Source organism: Mastomys coucha, unplaced genomic scaffold (assembly GCF_008632895.1).
Source record: "Mastomys coucha isolate ucsf_1 unplaced genomic scaffold, UCSF_Mcou_1 pScaffold13, whole genome shotgun sequence".
In the NCBI taxonomy this organism is placed as follows: Eukaryota; Metazoa; Chordata; class Mammalia; order Rodentia; family Muridae; genus Mastomys; species Mastomys coucha.
This window is the reverse complement of record NW_022196895.1, coordinates 24,261,943-24,269,854: the sequence shown is the minus strand read 5'-3', so window position 1 is coordinate 24,269,854 and position 7,912 is coordinate 24,261,943. Positions and strand designations below refer to the sequence as shown.

Below are 7,912 nucleotides of genomic sequence, written 5' to 3'. Positions count from 1 at the left end.
ATATATTACAAAAACTGGGCCATAAAAATGTGTGTGTTTGTGTGTGTGTGTGTGTGTGTGTGTGTGTGTGTGTGTGAGAGAGAGAGAGAGAGAGAGAGAGAGAGAGACAGAGAGACAGAGACAGAGACAGAGACAGAGATAAAAAGAAAGACAGAGAGGAAAGAATAAAGGAAAGAAGGAAGGAAAAGTAAAAATAAAAATCAGCAGAAACCAGTTCTCAGCAAAGTCTACTGGCATGACAAAGTCCCTCTGATTACCAGAGTATGTGCTTTCAGCAAGCATCGGAGTTATTTCTGCTATATGAGGATAATTCAGTGTAGACTTTAAATACAAATATAAAATTTGCATACTTTTACCTTACCAGATTACATTACCATACAGAATCTTCACAGATTATTTAACAAATCTCAAAAAACTCACTAGCCTTTTCTATATGTGCATTCCCCAAGTATTTGATACAATTTCTACAAGGCCTGGTAGCAAGTGGCTTCAAAGGAGTGATCCTAATTAAGGAAATCTAATTATCAGAACTGCCACTACCCCAGCACTATCCAATATGAAGAGATCAATCACACATCAGTTGCTCTAATTCACTCTTGATTCTGGTGGCTTCTTGGGTGGCCATTGATATAATAGGATCAATTGAGTTATGAATCTGTATAATAGCTTCTAAATTTGGGGAAGAAAAGGTCACTGCAGCCTTTGTGCTAAGATCAGCAATTGGTTCAACTAAAACTTCAACATTATAAGAACCGATAAGAAAGCAGCCAAAGAATGAATATGTGAATTGTTTAAATTCATTGTTATTGAGGAGAAACATTTGTAAGTTCGAAGAATATAAACCTATGGCAAAGGGCAAATGACAGAAGTCTTTATTGAGAGAGAAATAGAAGAAAGGTGTAGAGAATCCCCCAGACCTCCTCAGGGATTGATGATTCTCTAAACAATGCACAGAAAAAATAATTTAAAAATCTATAACATATGTAAAATTACATTTTAAAACATAGAAATGATAATCTAATCAACCAACAATAAAACAAGTCATCAATAAGTTGCAAAAAATTCATTCTAAATTGATATAGATTCTGCATAGCATTTCTATTCAAAATTGAGATACTTTTTTTTGATATTTTCTTTATTTACACGTAAATTTATTTACACGTAATCTCCTTTCCCAGTTTCCCCTCCAAAAAACAAACAAACAAAACCAACAAGAACAAACCCCTGTTGCCTCTCCCCTCCCCATGCCTGCCACCCCACCCTCTCCCACTTATTGGCCCTGGCATTCCCCTACACTGGGGCATAGAACCTTCACAGGGCCGAGGTCCTCTCCTCCTATTGAAGATCAAATTTGCAATCCTCTACTTTACACATGATGCCAGTAATTTTTTTCTGTCTTGCTTCCCCATTTGTTTCTGTGTTTTGAACTTGAAAAGTTATGAAGAGCACTAAACTTATTGCAAATAAAAAAAAAAAGAGTCTTATGTAGATGCTTGTCTACAGCAATACTGATAATATATGTTTTTCTCAATATAAATTTTAAATAACTTCAAGTATATTAACTATATATTTCAAAATAAAAAAAAATCTATAACATAAAGTTAAGCTTTACTGCAGAGAACAGTCACACAAAAAACTGATGAGAGGGAAGCATAAGACTCCAGTCCATGGGACCAAGAGCAGTTTTCCATGTTGTGCTGAGATATGTTATACCAGAGAAGACCAGATATTGCTATTGTTTGTATATAATATCAAACGTTTATATTGGAATTAGGTCACTCAAACCTGTAGCTCCCACAGGTACTTACATTGTTTTCTCCAGGAAAGGAAAAGCATGCATTGACAAAAAAATATATTGTCAGAATAAACTTTCACTGTCAGACCAGTCTGCATTACCAAGGACCTGGGCACACAAAATAATCTGCCACTCAGAAGTTACCTCCTGAGAGCTGTCTTTTTGGAATTCCCAATGTTGTAACAACCAAGACTTGCTAAACTTTTTTTTTCTTAACCTATTTATTTGGACAGAAAAACTTTTAAAAACATGATTGAAGTGAAAATCCAAATTTAAAGAAATTAGTTAAAGCTGCAAGGTACTAGAACTTCTAATATCAAGGGCGTGTCTAACAGTACACTAATGTCTAGAAGGTGTATGTGTGTGTGTCTGTGGGCATTTGTTGTATATGCATGCATACACATATTTAAGCATGTAAGCACAGCTGATTCCTTATAGAACAAAGACTTTTAATTTTTGTTGGCATATACACATATGTGTACATGATATTACAGAAAAATAAACCCTAGAAATAAATACTTGTTTGATCAACATGGGTAAGTGTTCTGTATAGCTGTTTTCTCTATTGTTAAATGTTCCCTGCTGGGTAGAAGAGAAAGGCTGAAGTAGAAAACAAAATTTACAGGAATCATGAGACCCCCCCTCCTCCCATGGTCACATAATTGTTAACAGATTCTGGACTAGTCGGTGGAGTTGTGCAAAGTGAAAAGGAAGCTGCTGCATGCTCCATACGGGGTGGTGTTTTAAGGGAGTCAGATGCCTTTAAAACACACATGCTCCTATTCAACCCTGATCAACTTTTTGTTCATCAAGTTAAGCTTGGGAGGCATTACTTCTTTAGGCTGTCCTTAGTGTCCTATTTGGAGTGAATAAATGTTTGTTCATTTTCCTTCAGGAAAATGATTGCAATGATAGAGATATTGAGAAAGCAGTTGAGATTTTCTTTATTTGGATTTAAAAAACTTGAGAGAAGCATACACTTTTAAATTCTACAACCTCTACCATCTCCACTCCAGCTCCTCAGAGTTGTCATCAATCCTTAGTGCTTATGAAGGATGGCATGCCTGCCTTTAGCCACTGAAACAATGGACCAATGAAGAACACATGTACTTGTGCAGGATATCAGAATGTTTGATTCCTGATGTGCAAATTTCAGCTTAACTCTCAGCTAAGGCTTTATATCTGATCTTCAAAAAGTGTATAATACAAAAAAATAAAAACCCTTCATTACAGAGGAGATGTAATTTTCCTAATTTTATAAAAGAAAGAGTACAATAAGCCTTGGTACCTCTAACTTGAACCTGGATTCTGAATAAATATGAAAATTGATCCAAACCAAAATCTGAGATGGTTGAACTACAAGGTGAAGACAACCCTGAGAAAGAGACTCAATCCCCTAGAGCAAGCCAAACTCTCTGTTACTAACCAGCAAGTGGATGAGCAGAAAACAGTGCATTTCTAAGTTTCTGGACCACAAGCCCCACTTTTCAGAGGCACAGAGAAAAGAAAATTGGAGAGTTCTGTGAACATCCACAGACACTGACCTAAACAGAAAGTCACTAGACACAGAGAGGCACAGGTGGAGGTTGCAGTCCTGGTAGAATCCTTAATACCTGAGCCAATTTACAGATTTTCCAACAGCATGATAAATCCCAGGGCCTCTTTCATGGCTCCCAGAACTTCAGAATCTGGAATCCCCTCCAGAGATGTATAGTCCCTAGCACAACTGGCCAAGCATACGCACATAAGAGTCTTATTCTGAGGTTGGAGGGGCAGGCATGGCATGCATTGTACTGCCTGAGCCATGCACAGAGATGAAGCCCTTTGGGGAATATGGCAGAAGGAAGTTTTGAAACAGACTTTTCTGGACTAAATGCTTTGAGTTCCTGGGACATAAGTGTCTATCTATCTGTTCATGTACTATCAGAAGCAACTCCAAAGAATATCCTGGCTCCTACATATACCCATTTCATCAAAGAAGACATTTTCATGGACATTTTACATTATTCACTTTTATCTTACACATTGTTTTTAAATCTTCAGCTTTTATTATGGTTTCTTGTTTCCTTATTACTTTCTCTTGCTTTGTTAGATTTACGATCCTTTTTCTCTGAACAGTTATATTGTGTCCCTGTTTTCATTTATCTACAATCAGCTTAGATTCCTTTGATTTCTCCTTTATTGCTCTTTCCTTTTACTCATTTCTTCTCCTTTTTACTTCCTAATTCCATTTTCATTACATGATAATATTTAAAATTACATTTTCTCAATAATATTCTTATTGGTCTATGGCTATACCACACTGAACGCACTGATCTCGTCTGATCTCGGAAGCTAAGCAGGGTTGGGTCTAGTTAGTACTTGGATGGGAGACCACATGGGAATACCAGGTGCTATAGACTTAAAAAATAAATTCTTATTGAGCATTTAATTAAAGTATCCACTTCAGTCTTTTTTCATGCCAGGCATGTTGTTATATGTCTGTGCCTCTGGGCAATGACTACTTCTCCCTCCAAAGCAAGAAAGAAATTAAAATTAAGATCTGTTATTAAACATGATCCAAAAAATAAAACAATGTAAATAGTTGTAAAAGGAAATAAAATTAACAGAGTTGCCTCCTAACATGTGCAAATTGTAACAATAAGAAACAGAGTGGAAAGGCAAGAGTGTGTACTAAGCCCAAAATGTCTCACCAACTGAAACAAAAGATATAGAAATAAAATATCAGATAAAATTCAATACCTTATATTGAAAAATAGTCAACAATCTTTACAAAGTGTTTGGCAATCTTAAAGACAATTTAAAAAAGAAAGAAAGAAAGAAAGAAAGAAATCAATCAGTCTTCCAGATACAAAATTTTGCAATGTAGATAGTAAAGTTAGCTGAATAGACAAGAAATTGAACAACATTGAGGAAATATTCCACTTTGAAATTGACATTTTGAAAAAGAACCAAATGCAAATTTTGGAAATGAGTCTGTCAATTAAATAAAACACAGAGGAAAACATTGTTATAGACATCAAACAAAGAGAAGAACATTGCTGGTAAAATGGAAGCAGAAGATCTCTCACATTCTGGGAACAATAAAGGACATAAAGAAATAATCAAATGAGACTGTAACCTCCAAGAACTTGAGACTATAAAAAGAGATGAAACCAAAGAACCCACACAGCAGAATACAGTGCTTTGATCAAAGCTGAAGGGATATGAAAATAAACAGATAAGTCTCCCAGTTGTGGGAACGATATGAACTCACAAGTTGAGGGCTTGAATTTTAATAAGACTCTATCTAGACTCCTGAATTGATTTATTACTCCAGGTAGATACAATCTAAAAAAGTCTCCAAGATTTTCCCCATTAAAATGTTAAGGCTATAGAACAGAGAAACATTACAAATGCTGTAAATGAAACATCTAATTCATCTTCAGAAATAAATCTGTCAGAATGATATCAGACTTCTCTGCTATAATCCTGAAAGTTACAAAAAACATGGAATGTCATATTTCAATTCATGAAGATAAATAACTGCCAACCAAGTTTCTCCTTTCTTTTGTACTTGATGGAGAAATAATTTGCCAAATATTAGCAAAAACTAAAGAAATTCATGGCTACTAACACACCATTAAAGAAAAGGAATACTATACAAGGAGGAAGAAAAAAAAGAAGTTCAAACAATGTGGAAATCAGTGACATAGAAGAAACAACCCTGGAAGGCATAACTAGGACACAGCCATGTCCAAATGAGTAAATCAGCAAACATTCAAACTGAAAAATCGTTATAGAAGAGAACATGTTATATGTCCAACCGTATCATAGTTGATTGAAATTCAAAGAATGGAACCATATCATAGTTGATTGAAATTCAAAGAATGGAATATCATAAATAAGTGGAAGCAAAGAATAGGTATTCCATAAACTATAAAATGAGAATTATGATACAATTTGTTAAAATAAAGACGCTGATTATTAATAAAAAATGTAGCCAGTCAAGAAGATGTAAATGCCCTCCGTGTGTGTGTATTTATGTGTTTGTATGTGTGTGTGTGTGGGGGGGGTGTGTGTGTGTGCGTGTGTGTGAGTGTGTGGGTTTGGTGTATATAACATCATGAAAAAATACTACTGAACATATAGAATGATACAGTCTAGATGTAAAATATGTGGATCATTTTCCTCTCAACCATAGTTTTATAGTGCAGATGAAACTCAACAAAGAAGTTTTAAAAATAATCTTCATCACAGATCTAGTAGACTTTATGGACTTTAAACAGCTCTCTACTACTAATTTCTTAATCCATATTGGACCAAAATGATACGCCACTCTCTAGAAGAGTAAATTGGGTATCTCTTGTATACAAGACAGTGAAAAACTAAACACTACTACTTACATAAAATGATGGGAATCTGTGATTGGCTGACAAAAATAGAGTAGTGCACATAGTCAACATTTAAAACATTCTCATCTATTTTGTTTGTTAATTTAAAAAATTCAAAAATTAAAACATGAAAATTCCCTCCTTAAATATTTTTATCTTAACATTTCCTTTAATAAGTAATTGTTTCATCCATACCTGGTATGATATCCTGATATTTGTCTCTACTCTTTATGAATACCAGTCTTTTTTCATTTGCTTGTTTTATTTTGTTTTTGTTTTTGCTTTTCTTTTTTTTAGCCACCTTCAGTTTTTATCAATCTCATTTCTTATGTCAAAGAACCCATTGTTGTTTCCATTATTTGTTGTTATTTTATTTTGTTCCATTAATTTTGGATCTCATGTTTATTTTTTATTTCTGTCTACTAGTTTTGGAAACTGTGTTTCAGGAGATTCTTGGTTTTTATATTTGAGATCTTTCACAATTTTGTACAGGCAATTTTTTCTATGAATTACTCTTTTATGGCTGTCTTTCATGTCTCCCAAAGAATCTGGAAGATGTGTTTTCATGTTGAGCCTAGGAATTTTCAAAGTTCTTCTATGATTTATTTAAACACATAGTTATTAGATTACACAATGCTGAACTATTCACCTCCACGTGTTGCATAATGTCATACTCTATACTTTGATTTCCTACTATGTGAACTCTCCTAGCAATTTCAGTGGATCACAGATTCTCTCTTTAATTGCCTATAGATCTTAACTGCTATGCATACATTTCATTTCTTCTTCTTTCACATTCTTTCACATATTCAAGTATCAGCTCCCATTCACTAGACAGGTCACATAGACCCTGTCACCTCCATGGTACCCTGGTAAATTGATACTCTCTATGAACCCCAAAATAACTTTGGATGTCTGAATCATTTTATTAGAAAATCAATTTATTTATTACTGTATATTTCTCTATTACCTCAACTCCATACTGCCCCTCAGAACTGCTGCCCAACTTAGACCAAAAAGAGAATCCTTTCCTTTCTGAAAAGAGTAGAGGCTATGTGTTTTTATGATTTTTCCAAAATTAATCTTGCCCAGACACAATTCCTTCAGAGTAGCTGTACTTATTGTTTCCTGTCTAATTGTATCTCATTTTCTGGCATTGCTCTTACTGAATTTGGCATTAAATTTCATTACATTTCAGAATTCTACTCTTTCCCATACAAACTCTAGTTTTCTCATTGAATGAAGAGAAAACCACTTTTCATAACTGCTGCAACGATTACAGGTATAAAGAAGAAAGAAAACACAGGAAATGTTTAATGATGTCGCTGTTTGGGACATAACCAAATACCATGCATTGAAGAGTACATTTCATTGTATCTAAGGTAGAATTCCACAGTTTTATTGACAAGAAAATATAATACTTTCTGCTGGGTACATTGCACATAGATAGTAAAAAGAATAGGAGGGTATTTAAGAAGTTTTTAACTTTCAATTTATTCTCAGGTATATAAATTTCAGGAAGAAAATGAAATTGTAAGGATAAAACCTTAGCTTACCTTTTCTCAAGAACTGCAAGTTCTCCATAATTCTACAAAATCTTTAGAGATAGCATCCAGGATAGCTATCACCTGAAATCTGTGGAGAGCATTGCTTGCTTCCATTGTCTTGGGAGATGATTTCTCAGTATCTTTCTCATCCATCATATTTGTCAGTATATGGTGACTGGGTGTCAGGAAGAGGTTTC

At 34.5% G+C, this 7,912-nt stretch overlaps 1 pseudogene; it reads left to right on the top strand.

The window, feature by feature from the left end:
- The first annotated feature begins 4,079 nt into the window (after positions 1–4,079).
- On the top strand, positions 4,080–4,197 carry LOC116087831 (annotated as a pseudogene).
- The last annotated feature ends 3,715 nt before the right edge of the window (positions 4,198–7,912 follow it).